Source organism: Gallus gallus, chromosome 4 (assembly GCF_016699485.2).
Source record: "Gallus gallus isolate bGalGal1 chromosome 4, bGalGal1.mat.broiler.GRCg7b, whole genome shotgun sequence".
In the NCBI taxonomy this organism is placed as follows: Eukaryota; Metazoa; Chordata; class Aves; order Galliformes; family Phasianidae; genus Gallus; species Gallus gallus.
The window spans coordinates 63,061,086-63,081,748 of NC_052535.1; the positions used below are offsets into that span (position 1 = coordinate 63,061,086).

General features: G+C 34.5%; 1 long non-coding RNA gene across 1 annotated transcript in view; it reads right to left on the reverse strand.

The window, feature by feature from the left end:
• The window catches only part of LOC107053250, a 32,054-nt gene extending 31,452 nt beyond the window's left edge, over positions 1-602 (reverse strand). The window contains exons 1-2 of the long non-coding RNA XR_001466341.3: positions 508-602; positions 249-317 (exon numbers count right to left, since the gene is read on the reverse strand). This is a non-coding gene — a long non-coding RNA (uncharacterized LOC107053250). The remainder of the gene's footprint in view (positions 1-248; positions 318-507) is intronic.
• Positions 603-20,663: the final 20,061 nt, after the last annotated feature.

The following is a 20,663-nucleotide window of genomic DNA, read 5'->3' on the forward strand; positions in this document are numbered from 1 at the left end:
AAATATTGTTCAGTTTCTTCAACATAGAAAATAAAATTATATCTAGCTGAATTCTGGAACAATATTACGTCACTCAAATATTAAGCTGTGCTCCAAATACACATTGTTTTCTGCTTCATTAATTTCAGTAAAGGAGGAGTGCTGCAGAGTACTTGCAGTGCTCATCTCAGCAAATTATTGAATCTAACAAAAGCTATTGCTTTAAGCATATGTTTTATTGTTTAAGCATAAGTAACAAATGCAGGTACCCTGTGAGCTTTGGCTTGAGCATTTCTGTTGCACATCATCTGATTTCCATCCTGTGCAGTCTGCAGTACCTAAGGGAAAAAAAGAGAGAATCGTGTGCACTGACAGCATTGCAACTCGTCCAGAAAGGATTTTATATTTGTATGTTAGAGTTTGGATGGCCCAGAAAAGAACGCTCCCTCAGCACAAACGTCGCCATTCAATGGAATAATTGCATCTAAGGGATATGTCAGGAAAAATGGAGCGAGAGAACTGTCTTACATTATATAGGTATGATGCCTCCAGCCATTGACATCTTGGAAACTTTATCTGTCGTTCTCCCAGGATAGTTCTTCAAATGAGTTGAAGCTGTTAAAAGTGAGATACAGAGTTACGAAGTTCAACATAGAGATTTATTCAGTGAAGAACTTCTCTTTCTGCAGGTGTTAACTAGAAAGTGAAAAACCATTGAGGTGCTTGCACAGCACCCCAAAATAGCCAGAGCTTTCAAGCTCTCCTATTTATATCTTTTATGTGAGCTTTCCAACAATGCCAAATAGTTTCTTGTTTTACCAGAACTTTAACTAGAATGAAAAACACTTTTCAGAAGAGGAAAAAAACCAAACCAACCAAACAAACAAACAAAAAAATCCACAAAGTATGAATAGGAAAAAGAGGGGGAACTTGGAAACAAATCTCTCTCCTTGTGCCAGATATCTCCTTGTGGACCAGGACTTTTCATTTAAGCTTGCTTTTGTCAGGCAAGGTTTACTACCTTCTTTGACTATAACAAAATAACCCTGCACAGTATTTCTGTTGCCCTAGAGGAGTAACTCCACATAGCAGTCTTCCAAGCTCAAATGTTCTTCAGAGATACTTCACCCACCTACCCTACATTGCTCTCTGTCCCCTGAATATTTCTATCTGCTCCCACAAGGTGTTCAATCTCTTCCCCCTTCATCTAGAAAGTTTTATTTGACACTGAATGTAGCAACTTGACAAATGGAAGCCTTCATTCTTCCCAAATTCATCCTGAGAAAGACATACGTTGTACAAGATATAAACAAACAGAACAGCTGCTACTCACAAACATACATAGGCTACAACAAAAGGAATCAGAAGAAAAAACTGAGTAAGAGATCAGTTTTAAAGGAAAAAAATGTAACTTTGCTATTGAGCATTATAATTAGCCATTATACTAATAGAGAAAAAACTGAAAGAAATTTCATTCATTGTTTCTCAGAGCAGGCTCATCTCCATATATTTATCTCTTCTAGGCAAACCTTTCTTAAGTCATAGTATTCTGATACAGTTGAAAAGCACAACCATCTCAGTGCCTTTTACAACTTCAATCTTCTTTTTGCAGAAGATGTATTATCTGAACATTTTAATTGTGTATATATGCTCCTCTGTAATCTGATCCTCAGGCTCAATTTCATTTTTGAAATATGGTCTTGCCATGCTTTGTGAGAAGCCAATACGCTCACTGTTTTTTGATATTCATTTTCAGTGCATAGATACATGTTTGAGTGGACATTCAATGTGCTGCTTCAAATGCTTGCAGATGATACTCTTTATAAAGGAAAATTTCCACTTGCAGAAAAATTTTTCATTTTACCATTCCTAATTTTCAGTTAGCTGCTATATGTGGGTGGGATGGAGGAAGCCCCGCAATCTCAGCTACTGGGTGAACATTTGAACAGGTAGATGCATGAAAGCTACATCACAGGTATCACAATATGGTTGCAGATTAGTTAGTTTATCAAAATAAATGAATAAGAGATAGCTTGTTTCAAGACAGAAATATATTGAGTAACAGTGTTTATCGTAAAACTAGAACTTCAAAATATCCGTCATCAGTTATTTTAGTGCTCTGTTTTGCACAATAAACACTTTGAGAGTTAAGTAAGTGCAATATTCTCTGACTTTGGTCTCACTGTGGGATGGTCTTAGAAATATTTGCTCCAATTCTTCTCCTACCATGAGAAGACTCCAATTGTTCCCTAGGTAATTTGTATGTGACATGTCCCTTTATTTACAGATTATCAACTATCATCTTCCATTCTAATAAAAAAGTAATGTGATAATGCTGTAAACTCTCAATATTGTAGGTATCAGTTGTTATCGTATTAAAAGTCTGGCAAGCTTTTTCCTTTGAGCAAGAGAAGGTTTTAACAATTCTACCAGAATCACTGGGGAATGATCTCTGACATTTTATATGTGTTCTTGTTCTTGCATTTATGCGAACATACTAATATGCTTCTAAGTCTTACTACTTATATTTCACAACAAATTATCACCATGAATTAGTGCATGCATTAATTAAGAAGTTCTATTCATCCCCCCCCACTATTCCCCCCCAGTCCCTAACCTACTTAAACTGCATTTGATGCCAATTTCCTGCACTATGAAACTACATATGAGCATTTTGTTTCTGGTTTGGAGATCACCACTTTCACATTCTCTGTAATTCTTCAGTATTGCAAACAGTCTCAGTCACTTTGTTCTGCACATCATGGCACATATGACATGTAATCTTTAGTCCTCTACTTCACATATTTCTGCTCAGTGCTGAAAAGGTCTAAGATATTTCAACACTGTCTTCAAGGAAACCTAAGTTTGCTCTTCCTGTTCCTTATTGGACTATTAGCTAGACTTCATATACTACAAAGGGGTACCTGTAACTGTAACTCCAGTAACCAGAAGGTACCATGACATTCAGTCTCTTTATTTGTAGTATATGGCCCCATTCTCTCAGAACAGAGCTCTTGTTTACTCTATCATTTAACTCTTTTTTCAGCTTTTCAGTTTGTTACTGGTATGTTGCTATTGCTGATCCACTGCAATCTATCACCTGCTTCTTTGTCAAAAACAAAATATTTGTTCCTGATTACTAAGATCAACGCCTCTATAAGCTTTTTCTTGTCTTTGTAGAACACCTCAAAGCTTCCATTTTCTTTCAATTAAATGTCCATCTGCCCTTTGACTTTCAGAGGGTCACAGTTATTTTATCATGTGGAATTCCTTTTTCTTTTTTCTGCCTTTCATCACTCTATCATTTACTGTATACGTTTATATTCAGAAAGGAAACATTTTAATAGAAAAATATGGTCAGTAACCATACTAATAGGAGTGATGACACTCATATACATTTGGATCTGTTCAGAGTTTGGTCAGAGAAGTCACCCATGATCTTGTATATTTAATCCCCCATTCTTCACTTAGAGCAGTTCCCAAATATTTTCTTTTGCGCTTTTCAAATACTCTCATCTCATATATTTTCATGATCAATCTAATTCCCCTTCATTGTCTATTTCATATGCAATTCTACAGCCAGAATTTTTCATCAGCCCTGGAAATTTACAGAATTCTAAATTTACTGATCTAAATTCAGAACTCATTTCTGTTTGCCTAACATTGCTTAGCTTTCTCTCTGCAACACTGCTACTTTCTTATAATTCTCTGTTCTACATGGGGCTGATAGGTTTGACAAAGTAAGGAAAGCTGCAGATAGTAGGGGAATGCATAGAGTATTGATAGGTGAATTAAGAAAGACAGGCTGCCATAAGTGGATATGTGATTATTAGGATTATAGTTATATAGTTATAAGCAACATAATGAAATTTGTTACTGTTTAATGAAGGAAATGGTTATAACCTTCCAATGTCCAATATGACTTCTTCCAGTAATGTAATTGATAGGTTACATCAAGTTAGAAATTCTCATGTGTTACAAGTTTCAGAAAAATGCCCATCAACTTTATTCTATCCAATATCAGCAAATGTTTACCAAACTGTAAAACAAAATGGACAAAACAAATCAGCAAAACTCTAATGCTAGCAATAGCTACTGAAATATTTATACTGTCCATAAAGGTTATTCAGTGTATGTAAAACTAAATAGAGCTGCTATTTTTGTGCATATATGATGTTTCTTCAACTAATTTATATTTAGATTTCATCCATGTCTACATGTAATTTTTTTTAACATAGCCAGCCTATAATCACATTTGAATGTGTAAGCATTTCTAAGTCACTGCTACTTTAGAATCCTGTACATTTTCCCATCCCATATACTACTGCAGTCTTACATTAGCATCTTACATTAGTATACTGGTTTTAGCCAATGGTTTGGTTATTGTTAAATGATGGGAGCACAGGCCAGACCACTCAGGTGGGGCACAGCCAAGACAGATGTCCTGAATTAGGCAAAGGGTTACTCCTTACCACCTGACTTCATATGGAAGGTCATAAAGCTGTGAGGAGGCCAAGGGTAGTTGCTGTTTGGAAGCTGGTGGGCATTGGCCACTGAGGGATGAGGTCTTGTGTTGCTGGTTGGGTGTCTGTTGGTGGGCAGCTGTGCAGCGGTTAGTAGAGGGTAAGTAATTTCATTGCAGCTATTATTGCATGCTTGTTTTCTTTTTCCTTTTCTGTCTTAGTAAATAGCTTTTACCTCAATCCAAGAGTTATATTTTTATTACTAGAGCTCTCCCTCATCCCTCTTGATGGAAGTAAGTGAATGGCTGTATGGTGCTGAGTTGTTTGCTAAGTTAAACTGCAACAATTAACTATTTAAATTACTTAAAAACTCAAATATATTAAGTATATATACAAATTAAAAAGTCAAAAATCTAGCTGACATGTTACTCAAAACACACATCTCTTGTAAAAATAAAGAAAATGTTTGTCCTCTCTAGAAAACAGTCTGCTAAGTAATTATGTTCAAAATTCTTCTTAATCTTCTGTTGATGTGTGCTGCCTATATGTTAGGATAATGGCATATTAGCTCAGAACTCTTCAGGCTGTGTTGTACTACACTGTTAACCAGTTAAAAGCAGTATTTAAAGACAAACAGCAACAAAAAACAATTAAAACCAACAGTACTTTCTGTAAGAAGAATGTTCTCTGCTCTTCCTCTGACTTAGCAGGCTACAAGGGGTGAAAGAATTGCTCCCGAAGAAAACAGCAAGGAAAAAAAACCTGATATGAATGACCTGAATGACCTAGCTCATTTTTGCATTAATATCACTGTGGAATTCAAGTGTTGCATTATAGCATATTTCAAAAAAAAATTTTCAAACACTCTCAATCTCGAAAATAATGTTGTTTAATTCATTTTTCTAGATTTTCTCAGCCCTCTTCAGAGCATTCATTACATTATGTTTTTTAACTCCTGAAAAGATTTGATTTTGGAACTGTTTGCATCAGGATTTATTTCTTAGTAGCAGAATTTAGTATAACTAGATTATCTCTGTACTTCATGTCTAAGTTCTTGTATAACACCCAGTGCGTGGATGTTCTTCCATTATTTTTTTTTGTACCTCCATCATTTGTTCCTTTTACAACACTTCAACTAGCACTAGGGAGTCAGTTGCATCCTGAGTTTCTCAAGACTTCAAGAGCTTTTCTCTCCCCTGGAGGCAGAAATGCTTTATGCACAAGCTTCACTTCCTATTCAACAGTTTCTCAGGGGTTTCTTGAGACTCTGAAGTAATTCGAAAATGGGAAATAGATTCCTTCATTTGCTGCTCTGCTGAAAAGTGTCCAGTTTCCCCTGTACACCCCAGTTTAAGTTTTATAGACACAAATCCTGTCCAACGTATATGTCAAATCAGGAGTAGAAGAACTCATGAATTCCACAGGCAAAATTTAATAGGTACCTATGATACTTTAAATAAACTCCTCTTGCAATGTATGTAAAATATATTGGGAAAAATGCACTGTATTAACAATGTTGGGGGAAAAAAAAGCACTTACATAAAAATCTTAATAGCCATAAATGTTGAACAAAAGATTTTTTTTGTCAGAAAAATTACTTTAGTACTTTTTTTTTACTGTCATTATTCCTGTGTTAGTCACTGCAGGAATAGTTTTTTCTTTTGAACTCCCTTCAGGCCTGCAATTGTGCAAAGAGAAATGGGATGTTGAAGAAAAGTGGTTTTCTTTTTTTCTGTAGAGTTGATCAAAGTTATTCAGAGCTAAAGAGTATATAGATTACAGAGAAGCAACCTTTCAGTATATAGCTGAATCTAAGTAGTAATGATTAAGCAATGCATTTTACAATTTGTAGAGTGCCACATCAGATATAATAAAACACTTTTTTGTCAACAGGAAGAACTGCAAAAATCTCATAAAAATGATAATTTAATGGAAAAAAAGTCCTAGGAAGGCTTGGGTGTTAGCCTCTCTTCTCAGGTGTCAACTAATTGATAGGATGCAAGGAAATAGACAAGGAGAGCTTTAGAATGGATATAAGGAGCAATTTGTTTACATTGAGAGTGGTCAAGCATTGATCTGGCTGCACAAGAAAGTGGTGGATTCACCATTCCTGGATGTATATAAGAGGTAGGTATATATAGCATTAAGGACATGGCTTAGTGATGGGACTCAGTAGGTCAGGTTGATGATTGGACTAGAGAAGTAGATGACAGCAGTAGCTAGCAGAACATTAATAATGATGGGCATTTGCTACCCCCATAGGAACAGATAACACAGTGAAGTAGCTCAAAGTTTAGAGAAACTATTTCTGAACTTCTTTCCTGAAAAGCTAATTCCTGTAGTATTTGTGGTTAAGTAATTCAGAAGCTACTTCAGGAAATGATAGCGGCTAAACCTCCAGTAGTGAATATGGTGTAAATAAATAGACCATCAAAAAGTGTCATAATAACAAGCTGCAGAAGGAAAGATCCAGTAAAGCATGGTTAGTCAAAAAGTGTGTGTAGCAAATGGTAAAACTGAGCAAAATATCTAAATTGTAAGTCATATGCCATTATTTAACAACAAAAAAAAAAAAGCCAACAAGCATTGGAAGACAAGTTGTGAGAAAGGCTGGGAAGTCATCTATTTGAATGCTGGGCATACCAAATAAGAGCATAGTTCCTCATGTTCCTAAAGCTACAAGTTTAATTTTCAGGATTTTTTTCCATTTGGATGTATGACTTTCTCTTGTGTAATTATACTAATATGTTTGTGATATACCATAAATTCAAGAAATGTTTTCTTTTCTCTTCCTGCAGCTGGATATAAATAAGGTTTCTAGTTTCTGCTTGATCTTTTGGGTCTATGAAATGTGTAGCAATTTAGAATCTCTTAGGCTCATCAGATTTCTCTAAATTCAGATGTTTATAAGAAAAAGCTAACAGGCCTACCGTCACACATCAGCTCATATATACAAAGTTGGAAATGCTTTTTTTTTGTTATGAGAAAAGCAGTTTAAGAGGAAAAAAAGATACACAACTAAACCGTGTAAGATTCTTTAGATGTATAAGGTGAGTTTATCTCTTGAGTACAGTTTCGGTAGACTTCCACAGGATCTTTAACAAGACTTGAATCAGAAATCTAAGAATGACAAAATATTAACAAAAAGAGAATTGTATAACGGATTAAAAAAACTACTTAGAGGACTGAAGCGATGAAAAGTTTCACTGTGAGGAATAAATATTAGTTCTTTTTCATATAAGAACTGTTCCTGGAAAGCAATTGAGCACTGAGACAATAAAACTGCAAGTGGTAAAAGATTAGTTGGACTAATCAGGACCGGAAGTAGCTGTGAAGATCTTCAGAAAACTATATCCACTCAGGATAATGGGAAACATCTTAGATGAAATGTGATACTAGTAAATGCAAAGAGGAGTGTAAAAGAGAGAAATGCAAATTTCACTTCTCAAAAAATGCATGGCATAAGCATTAATTTCAGTAGACGTATAAAAAAAATGCTAGTCATAAATATAGGGGACTGGAGTAACATCAGAAATAGTCTATATGTCAATATTGCAGTTTTACTGGGATTTTGGTTACTTCACTTTGAAAAAAGTTTTGAAATGGAAGGAGCTCAAAGTTAAAATACTGAAGCTGTGGTGAAAAGTGTCTTACAAAAGCAGACTGAAAAGGTTAGGTTACTTGCTTTAGCAGAGAGATGAGTAAAAAACACACAAAAAAACCACATAGATAGGTTGAAATAATTACATGCTTGCTTCATGATATAAGAACATGGCAGCATTCAATCTAGTTCAAAGGCAGAAACCTGGAAATCTATATGTACACTTTTTCATATAAAATGTTGGTCTACTGTGACACTTCTCCTTTCAACAATTTGTTAAATTTAGTAAGATTGCATGAGGATTTTAGTATTTACAAGATGATCACATATAATCAAATTAATGGCAAAAAAATCAAAAGTTGAATTATGCCTTTTTGTAACTTCTATTAATCTCCAACAATTAGAAATCACCAGATGACCTCTTTAGAGGGAAAGATAATGCCATACACATGGCAACTGCGTACTGTTGAACTTAGTCCCTTGGGCTTTTTGATTCTGCCATTTCTTAAACATAAAGCATTGTACAAAATGACCACTGAGCTTTTAGTATGACAGTATGGCATTTACTTTTTATGCTTCTGTGTAGTCTAATTATATATTAGAATCTACATGTTCAATTACTTTAGTTTCTTGCAATATTACTTTATAACTCAAATCAGAATAGAGTTCCAAGTGAACTCTTAAACAAATAAGAAATGAATCTAGTACAAATGCAATCTGAAGTACATGAACAACCACTTTATTTAGCTAGTAAAAATCTAACGGATGCCTGAGCAAGCATCCCAGAGGAACAAACAAGCAATTAAAAAGTCAAAATCACAAAAATGTCAGTGGTAATTTTGGCTCTCTTTCCCATCAGGAGCACTCATTAAATAAACATGAGCCTTCTTTTTATATTGTTGTGGTTTTGACTTTTCCTTGAGTTGTTATTGTTCCTTTGGGCTTTTGTTTTTGTCTGATATTTCTTTCTCCTACGTCTTATATTATAACCTTGATGTAAGGAATATAAATTGTATTATCTGTCTTACCAGATGTCAGAATTAGAGTTGCATGAAAGTCCCAGGCCAAAGAAGTTTATAAAAATTAGCTTTTTGTCAATAAAAATGTTTTTGACTAAGACAATCTGATGATAATAATAGGACTACAATATCAACTAGGATTCTTAAAAAAAAAAAAGTTCCTGCTCTATTAATTTCACTAAGTATCAGGTTTTCAGTGTTGGTCTTTATCAATCTCCCCATTAATTCTAAATAGTCCACCAGTACCTTGGTTCTAGACTTGTTCCATAAAGTAAGAGGAACTACATCGGGTAGATCCTTGTTTTCCTGGAAATAATTGTGTTTCATTAGATAATCACAGAAGTATATGATTTAGTAGAAAGAAGTGTTGTATATATTTCTATTAAAAAGCTAATTCCTAACATCAAAATAACATGAAGAGATCTAATTCTTCATTTCTCTAAACAGCAGAGGGAATATTAAGGAGCAGCTCTACAAAACTGTTGTATTAAAGATATTTTATGGATGATAACATAGGAAGTGATAATGTACACATCATTTTGAAGGTAGTAAATAAAAATATATTCTTTGTTTTGAAGTGCAAAATTAGGAAGATCATTTATTATAGAGTTTATGCAAACATTCATTACACGTTGAAAGACAAGTAACTATTACACAGGTAGTGGTAACTAGATCATATATTAATCTTCTCTGACTGTATGGAAAGAACATTAAATCAAATACAAATCATAGAAAAATGGGGTTATTCTTAGTTATAAAAAAAAAATTATTGGTTTGCTTTGTAGGAAAATATTTGGAACAACTTAAGGTACACCTGTATGATTGCATGAGCTGACTCAGTGGATATTGAAAGAATTTGTACAAAAATTATTCACTACATTCTTCTGTCTTTCCCTATAACTTTTCTTGACAACCATTGTAAAAAAAAAAAAAAAAGAGAATACTGATTGCTAGATTTATTTAGCTGCAGTAATGAATAGAATGTTTCCTGTCATGATAGATAAAACTATCTATATTTTACTAGAGAATCTCTTTTTTTTTTAAATGCATATTCACATTGTGTGTGTTGGTTTTTTTTCCAAAGTCAGAAAATGTTTTGATTGATAATTATAAATATCTGAAATGCTTTTAAAATTTTGTGAGATTCTGTTAATCTTAATGCTGGACACCTGGTCCCATCTGAGATTCAGGTGCATGTGTGGCTTGTCTTTACGTTCATCTTTAAAAAAAAGCAAACATGTCATACTCTCAGCAATGTTATATCAATCAGACAATGTTGCCTCCACTCTCTCTACTTTTATTACCTTCTGGCAGTAGCCAAAGTTAATCACAAATGAAAATGGGGAGAGAAGACTTTGAGGTCATTATTTCTGAATGTGATAATTACATTATGACCAGAGGGCAAGATGGTGATGCAGCAGTTTTTGATAGGTGGAACCTCAAACATAAAATTATGTACTGAGTACTACTATCCATGGTGATAGCCTGAGGGGGGAAAAAAAAAAAGACTGGATAGCAGCATTTCTATAAAGGAAAATTGTGGTGGAAGAGACCCAGCAGAGAAATAATGGGTGAAAAAGAATGTATAAAGTAAATTGGAAAGATTGTTTGTTTCTGTTAGTACAATTGCTGAAAATAACAGAAAGCTCAAATGCTGACAGGACAAGCTACCCATTAAAAATGGTAAAAACTAGAAATGAGATTGGCTGCAGTGATCTCTGGAACCTAATGGTCCCTGAAAATGATATGGATTTAAGTCTCAGAAATAGGAGAGCAGAATTTTTTTTTTTTACTTTTGATAGTGATACTTTGTGCTGGAGCATCGTACTGAGATTATAACAAAACTTGTTAAAGAAAAGAAACTTAGCTTAAAACCAGCAACACTTCTGAGTCAGCGAGTTGTGATTAACCCTCCTCATCTTCTGCATAAGCCTGTAGAAGTTTTACCATAACTTTTAGGGCAAGAAGGTTAGAATTATCATTTAAATCCTACGGAAGACATTTGGGCCTACTTTCTTTTTGCAAGGCATTTTAATTACCTTGTCCTAACTTGTTGTCTAGTCTATCTCAGTAATTATCGGGGGAAAAAAAAGCAGTTCAAGCTAATGCCACTTGTTATTAGGATTCGTCTTTGTAGGGAATTAATCAGTCTCTGGTAGCATTTTGTTTTCTAACTACTATAAAGACAGTGTAGATGTCCCATTTAGAAAACATATAATTCTTTAATAATTAATTTCAAATTTCCTCAATTTTACCTTTAAACTTGAGGAAGTGATTTTAACCATATAGTTAAAGCCAGATTTGTATTAGGGATTTTGCTGAATGAAAGCTTTGTAAAGTGGAAAAAAGGCATTAATTTGAGGTGTAGCACCATGAGCTTCAGTGAGGCCTAAACAAAGGTTGTAAGCTCATATATATAATAATATATATTATATATATGACCTTATAACCTTTGTTGTATATTATAATATAATATATATAATATATATTATATATATCATATATATTACATGTCATTGATAGAAGCTTTATGCAAAAACTCTGAAATTAACAATGAGGGGCAAAATATCATTTTTATCTTGGCAGTAATTTCTTCTTTCATCCCCAGAACTATTTTATAGACTGGACTTATTCTTAGCCAGTGAAAATATTCCCTGTGGGCTTTTTGAAGAGCTTAGATCAGTCTTAACTGGTTCAACTCAATCCAGATGTGTGTAAGTTGCTCCAAAAGTAATGCTTTCTATTTATTTCCACGGAGACTAAAACAGGGACAAAACACAGTAACACTATTTGATAGTGTTCTATTCTAGCTGAGAATTTGCTCTATGCTTTCAAGAGCCACAACTATTAGCTGATTTGACAGATTTGCTGATCGAGATGATATTCCTTTTGTGGTGTGTGACAACTGTGCATGATCGACTGGAACAGCGATTGTCTTTCACTTTGCAGTTTGCACTGTCAAAATACACCACTCACTGCCTCACTATGCTCATATCCACTCTTTGGTTTCCAGAAACATTCAGAAAGTATCAGTGTCTGTCAGTGGGAGCCACTTTTATCTCATCGAAAACTTCAGTGACACACCTTTGTTTCATGTGCTCTTCCATGTCAGATAACGTTCTGTCAGACTGCCCCTCTGTTGCCATCTGTTACACAGCAACATGATTTAATGGAATATTGGTGGGAAGGTACGATCCCTACTGCCATCCCACCAACATCTGCTGCTCATGTTGAGAGCCAACAGAATACAATAGGAGGTGTTAGTTTTGGAACAGTCCTTGCAAATCTGTTGAATTCAAGCTATTCAAAGCATGAGTCTGGGTCTAGATTAAACAGTCTAGTGAAGAATTCTGAGCTGTAGTTCTTTAAGTAATTTGGATAGAAAAGAATATATTAATGAACAGCCTTGGATCAATTAATTCACAGACAGTATAAGATGGAAAGTATTTTGTGAGAAATGTATTTTGATTTCAACTTATTTCATCTGCCTTCAGAGTTTACATCTTTCTTTATAATACATATTTAAATGTTGAATGGGAATCTGTAAGCTGCGTAAATCAGGATTTTCTTTGAAAAATTTGACACAGAATATGATTATAAAAGCATTATTTGTCTTTTCCTTTCTTTACTTTATTCCATTGTTTACTACGGGGGGAAAAAAAAGCACAAGTATAAAAATACAAGATATTTTACTTGTGACTGCATTGTCAAAATGTTTGTTTTATGGTAGAGCTCTTTCAGATATTTCATTTGATATTTGGTAACCAGAAGCCTAAGACATGGTGTAGTGATTGCCTCTATCAACTTTCTTGTACTGTGCTTTATAAACAGTTTATAGTGACATTGTATTTTAGGAGTGGAACAGATTCTTTTGAAAATTTCATAGGTTTTAGAAAAGTGGCCTCCATATTTTATATGTATTTAGGAAGATACTGTGGAAAACAATGTGGTTTAGGCATGGGTATTTTTTAAACTTATATTGTCATGTGCTGAGTGAAAATATTATAATGATCTTTTAAAATCTTACATTAATGTTCTCTGAAAAATTAGGAAATAGTAGCCATAAGGAGAAGAGGAAGAAGAGACTTGTGGCTGAACTTTTCCCCTGCTTATGGTGGTCCTGTCGTTTTCTTTCTTTCATTTTTCCATTTACTGTTAGAAATGCAGATGCAGTAAAAGATACCTGCTTTGCTGGTTTTCTGAAATCCAAAGTCAGCTTTTACAAGTGTAGAGTTAAGGTGACATTCTTTTAATTTGTAACTGACAGTGTTTTATAATAGTGTCTTCTGTCTCTAAATGTTCCCCAGAAGTGCAATTTTGAAACCAGATTACAGGCACTGTAATAAAACCATGGAGACCATAACTTCATGAACTTATTTTTCACTAGCTCAGAACTGAAATTGTGTTTTCATCTCTGGAATGAAATGCCTGTAAATAAATGATAGCACAAATAAACAAGTAAGGTTGTGTAACTGCCATTATTAACCACATTGTTTTTTTTTGTCTTTTCTGTGAGATGGAAAATGAGTGTGCATAGTAAACTGTGACATCTTGACTGAAGGTACAACACTTGCTGTTTACTCGTACATGGCCAACCATAATGGAACACAAATTCTACCTGGAGATGCTTAAAGAAAACAAGGCAAAAAGTGATAATAGCAAAATGTACCAAGCTTACTCACATTGACTGCAAATTTCTAGTGGATATTAGATCTTATTCACATGATGGCTGCAAAAATGCAATGGATATTTCTTCATCATCCAAATCAAACAATGAATAATAATTTGAGCCATAATAGTTTAGAAGTACGTCTTGAAAATGTGTTCACATAGGGCAAACAGGAAGAAAACATATGACGTTATATGAGCAGACAGACATGATGCTAGAGAAAATAGTTCAGCTAGGTTGTTCAGTATGTTGCCTTTATTGCAATAATTTCTGTCTTATGGGTGATAGAATACTCCATGTGTTCTACCAAAACAAAAGCAGGGATCTTTGGTGTGTTACTCCAAGTTGTCACTGACTTTTCCTAGATAATAAGCATATTTCTAACATCTATCTTTTCTAGGGACTGGTGCTCCCTACGTTATATTATTGACTCAGTTTGGTTTTGCTATCTTACTAGTTTAGTCTTCTGACTCCTAATCCAAATAAAACAATTTGAATGAACATGGGATATGAATAATCTTTATATATTTTTAAAGAAAAATACAACTATTTGCTCTTTGATTAGAATGATAGATTTTTATTATTTCTGTTGAATAATCTCTGTGAATAGAATTTAGTTATAGTGTTAAATGGCAGTTTTCACTAATACTAGAATCAGGTAAATAAACATACCAGAATTTTCTTTAAAAATATGTAAAGCCTTGACGAGTAATAGAATTGCTGATGCATTACTTGGCTCTTAAAAAAAAGTTAGAGACAGGTAAAATTAAGTTATTAATTTAATATTTCATATATATAATTAAAATTAAGGATAATCTACTGAACTTGTTTTGAAGAACACTTACTGCCTATCCCTCACCCTCATAAGATTCCTAAGATAAGATAACTTGTAAGACATTTGACTTGTTTCTGCACGACGTTTTGATTAAGAATACAGAATGCTACAGAGTTAACGTGATGAGCACTGACTATATTGAAACTGACAAAGTAGCATCAAAACACAGTGATAGTTGTCACTGAGAGAGGGTCAGCTGTAGTTGGGTCTCACAGAGATTGATTCCCAGTTTCATCCTGTTTAGCATTTTTCGTTGAAGAAAACAGAGTTGGCAGGTGACAAAAAGATTGAGTGAATGATTTAAAAAAAAAAACCTTGGCTCACAGAATGCAAGCAAACAATATGTGCTTTAGTACAGCCAAATCAAACTTTATATCCATGAAAAAGTATGTAAATTTAAATTAAAGGGGAGTGTCAGTGGAAGCCTGCTCTATGTGGTGTTCAAGAAATTTTAATTAGCTTATTATGGAAGCCTTTACATAAAACTGATATATATGGATAGATAAAAACAGAAGGGGATAGGCTAAAAATCCAGATAAAATAGCTAGAATAGCTTGTTAATGTCCCACTGTGAAAGAGGGTGAATTGAGCTCACCTCTGGTCAGAAACCAGAATTATATTGGGGAGATGCATGGTAAGGAGTTCAGTTTCAGTAGGCTTTAGAGGAAAGTAAGGTCCATATATGAGGTGAAAGCTCTGCTTTGATTTCTTTCTTTCATGGCTTCATAACAGCTCCATGTGTTCTTTTCTTTCTTTTTATCTCTGTCAGCTTATCATTCTTTTTTTCCTACCATTTATCTAGCCTTAACAATAGTGGCAGTTGCATGCTGTTTGCTACCACTACTGTTTACATTCTTATTTTCATTTATTCTTGTATTTTGCTAATTATTCCATGCCAAATGTCCCTGTTGATGTTTTATCTCTTTGGTCAGGGACCACCTGTCACTGTTCTATGTCTGAAAAACATCTGGCTCAGTTCTTAGGCTTTCTTTCTTTCTTTTCCTTTCTTTCTTTTTTTTTTTTTTTTTTTTTGGCACTACAGGACTATAAATCAGATTCTAGTTGTAAAAGCTTTAAAAAGAAGGATTCTAGCTCCCACTTCACTGGATTTCCAAATGTGTTCAATTACTTTTAGGTTTTCAAAGAAAATAATTTTTTTTTTACATTTCACATCTCCAACTACTTCTATGCTTGTCTGTAGTTTGTGAAATGAAGAAGGCTGCAATATGAAAAATATTACTAAGTTCTTATATGGGAAGGCTTTCCCCTGCCCTCAGATTATTTGCCTTCAGTGATTCCCCACTGTATGCATGTATATTCAAGAGGATAGCTGCTTTACTAAAAACATTAGCAACTATGTTTTTTATGCTTCCACTACCAATTCTTAAATTCGACCTAAATAACATCTTGTCACCTGCATGGTATTCTGATTGTTTTGTTTTGGTTTTGTTTTGCTGATGCTTTATAGAGTGTTTTTTCTTAGTGTAAACTTGACCATAGGTGATTACTGCTGCTAAGATTATTTTCCTCATATGGGTTTTACTCTATTCCCAATTCAACAAGCATCAGTTGTTCTCCCATCAAATTCTGTGACCTTGTGTATTCTGAAACTGACGCTCAGGTTCACATGGATCACCTAACCTGCCCTTCAGGGGAAGTCATTGATTAAGAGATTGAGTAAGTCATTAAAAAAAAAAGTCCCTCCATCTTGTAATTTACTCTTCACAAAAATTGGCCTCTGTCCATGCTCCAGGAAACAGACCTGAACAGATGCAACAAGACTGTGAAGTACAAAGTGCACAGCCTGAAGACTTCATGGAAAGAAACAGGAGATGCTAAATGTAGTTCATGCAGAATAATTCTTCTGGTGTCTTAGTCTTCCTGACAACTCCCAAAGCCAAGTCAGATTATAAGGCAGAGAAACCTGCCTCTGTCATCTTCTCTGTTCTCCAGACAAGCCATAGTAGATGGTAGGTTCTTCTATATTTCTTTTACTGGCACTAATCCTAGCATATTAAACAACTTGCAGGGGTATAGATTCCCTGCATAAACTATAGAGTATTATGTAAAGAAAATTCTATGTCCCATTGCAGAGCTTGCAGAAAATGTGTACTGGTTATGTAACATTTGTCTTGTGTGCATAATTCATCTCTTCTACTCAAACAATAGTACCCTCAGTCTCCCTGGCTACTAATATTTTTCTCTGCTAATCCGAACAAAGTCTCTTTACTTTTGGGACTGAAGGGTTAATCTTCTTTCCTGCCTGGCCTGTGTGTTTGCTCTAGGAGTTATCAAAAGGATTTGGAATGAAGTGTGTGAAAATGAAGTCAAAGCACAAGGGCACATTGTCTGATAAGGCAATGTTAAGAAATATGAGAAACTAGCTAAATTTCTAGCTTGGCTATGTTGAGATTGAGGAGTCAGAATAAGACAGTTAATTTGTGATTGTATAGTAACAGAAAATATATTTAAATGTCAGTGATTAGAAAATGCCAAGTCCTCTGGCTTGCAAAATAGAATATTTTTGCAAGAAAAAGCTGAGTTTTACAGAAAAGACACAATAGTGGAAAGAAAAGAAATTAAGGAAAGCCCAGTGAGGCTTTTCAGGGACAAATAATTATCAAACTATTTAATATGCAAAGATTTGATGAAGCTAACTACCCCTATACAGGAGAAATTAACTGGGACATAATAGATTCAAAATGAATTAAAAGTGATCGTGGACAAGAATCACTTCTATTGTGTCAAATATCTTAGGTCTGATATTGTGTGGCCTTGCATCTTGCCTAGTCTTGTTTTATTGAGTGTAGAATATATACAAGGTAGATATAAGAACCATTCTAGTTTGTGAGGCAGTCCATCTTTGCACATGGCTATTGGGAGAATGAGAGAAGGGAGGATGGATGTGAGTACTTGCTGAACAAAACCTGCCTCATTCAGTGTATAATCCCCAAATACTCAGTACAGTCACTATGTGCAACTTCTATTTTGTTGTTTCTCTACTCATGAAAATAACTATTATAAAAGATCCTTGAAAATTCCACCTGAAGTAGACAATGTAGTATTAAAGTCAGAGTTACCTCACTTCCTCAAATTTTCATCAGCTGTTCAGCCCAAGAGAGATGAAAATTCCAAAGATGAAAATTTTGGCTGACAGGAACAATGACAGATAATGCAGATATCAAACAGGTTACAACAATTAAAGTAAATTATCTTTGCTAGATAATTACTTGCTATTTTTTCTAAGTCACACTGTATTTTCTCTCTAAAATTAATATAAATTTAATAATGAAAATGGCAAAGAAAAAGGTGTAATCATTTACAACTCTTCCAATACATTTTGTGTCATATTCTGCTTATATTCTTAGATAAGATGATGATTCTAAAGATGCTGTGACGTCACTTTCTGTCAGTCATTGGCTTTGTTGACTTTTCCACAGGTTTTGTTACAATATTTCAGGTAATAGCCACATCCTGTTGTGTTGTCCATTATGGTGAACACTGAAGCCTGTTGGTGTTCAAAGAGCATTTGGATGTTGTGTTGAGAGACATGGTTTAGCGAGAACCATTGGTAAAGGGCGAATGGTTGAACTGGATGATCCTGTGGGTCTTTTCCAACCTTAGCGATTCTATGATTCTATGGTCCTTTGGAACAGGTATTTCTATCTGGCTGTTTGTTTAAATATCACCATTAGTTGCACTATCTTGTGATGTTGCTTCTGTCAGCCTCCACTAATCAGATTTTTAAGAACCTTAGATCTATAAGCAGCATTTCCTTCTTGTCTGGAGAACATTAAACAATTTGACAGTTATGGAAACTTTGAGAGCAGCTTGTTTTTAATAATTTTTATTTGTTGCAGGAAGCAGAAAAGGTTGGAAGCTTAGCAGGATTAAACATATTTATCTTTCCATGGTTCTATGAAATTAAATGGCACTGTACCAATCTATATCCTGCAAGCTTTTACATGTAAATTTGAAAACAAACCACTTTTTTTTTTTTTTGCAGGAAATATTTGAAGCTTTTCTACATGTTACCACTAATGTTTCTCTTTTGTCTCTCTGTGGATTTTTTTTTTGCTTTGTTTTATTTTGTTGTTTTTGTTTCACATTGCTCTGTATTGTCTTTTTTTTTTCTGGGAAAAGGATACTCTTCCACATGTTACTCTAAGGATTTGCAGTTGTGGCACCGAGGAAGGAACGCAGTGCATTTCTCTTGGTAAGCTGCAAAGTGAAAACAGCATCCATGTATAATACAGAACTGCAGAGTATCATACAAAAATAAAGTCATAATAAAATATGATGCTGTGATTCATGAACCAGAAACTCCAATTGTTCAAGAAGTGTAACTTTTAAAATTAACATAATTCATTAGTGATATGGAATACAAGTGTTTTGAAGTAGGAGCTGAAGAAAATATGGACACATTTTCTTCATTAGGGTTTATTAGAAAATTGACCATGAATTCATGTATAATTAATGTTGAATTACCAGCAAATGTAAGAAATAGCATCTATAGTACCCTCATAAGTGGCAGTCTTTGAAAACATTACCGTGCATGTGGTTAAGAATAGTGAAGCCTGAATCCCACCTTCAGGATATTCATTTGCATTTTACAGCGGCATATGATGAGGTTAATGTGGAATTTGGTGTGCTTAATTAAAAATAAGTTCTCAATGGTCAAATTCTTGATTAAGAAAGTGGCATAAGTAGGACAGTATTCTACTTATCATTATGACTGTAATCATTAGTGTAGTGTGAAGTGTATGATACTACGCATAGCAGAAGACTACAGTGTCAGTGCAAGTATTTATCAAAACATTCATCCTTCTTACATACAGCAAAATGGTAATCTTTACTTATTCAAGGACATAGGGTTCCATGTGAATTTATGGGATACATGGAAGATCAGAAGTCCAAGGCTGAGGAACAATGCCTGTTTCTCTGTCTTGGATGATGAAATCTGCTGCTGTTTGGCTGCTCTGGCACCTGTGCCGAGTCCAGGTGCTTGTCTGGGAGTTTTGCTTTGCTTGATTTGTGTGACTTGCTTTAAGTTTGCTTTTGGCTTTTGTCTTCACTTTTATGAGCAGATTCTGCTACTGTAATCCCATATTACTATTTCTCACACCAAGTAACTTCTAGGAGGCTGTTACATATGAAAATGGAGTGGCAGAAATCTATCTCTGAGTGTCAGATGCTCCTTCTCTCTTCCTCAATGTATTGCTTGTCCTTCCAAAAGTGATGTCCAGTGCCATGCTGTAACATCCAGTACCATCCCACATCCCATCTCAATTATATCAATTGCATGCAATATTAACAAGAAAAACTGACTCTCAAAACCAGCCTTCATTGGCATAAACATTTTAATAAATGATGAATTAATTCAGTTGCTAACTATTTTCAGCTGAGCAATTTGCTTAGGTTGTAAGAGCTTGAGTTAAAACTGCCGGCACACAACTTACTTTGTGAGCTTTGAATGTGAAATACTATCAAGTATGGAACAAGAACTGTGACAATAAAATTGTTTACACATTTTCCAAGTGCAAAGAACAAAGCAAGCCAGATGTGCACATTTCTTCACAGAAAGCAGGAAAGTGGGAAAGTTTTATACTAAGACTCTCTCATACTGATTTAAATTAGCTCAAGATGGAGATGCTGCTGTGGTGAGTTTTGTGTAAAGGCAAATTTACATTCATAAGCCTGAGTACAAATCCTCTGAATAAGCATTTGTGTATGTGAAGATGGTCCTTGTAATATAGGATGTAGTCCAACTGAAATAAAAACAGAAGTATTTGTTTGATACCAGATTTAAAGCAATCAGGACAAAATATTTCACATGTGCAGTTCCTCTTTTTTTCAAATAGATGTATTTTAATGAATATATGTCTATATTCATCAGTGTTGTCCTGGCTCTTACAACTGATTTTTAACCCATGTACCACTCTTGAAATCAGCAGCGGCTTTGACATTTCCACCAATGGCTCTAATACTATGTAAGGAGTAGTTGGTAGTCTGATTTCAGGGATGATAAGGGGGTAGAATACTTTTGGTCATTATACAGTATGGGGATGTATAGTGTATCCTCAGCCAGTAGTACCTC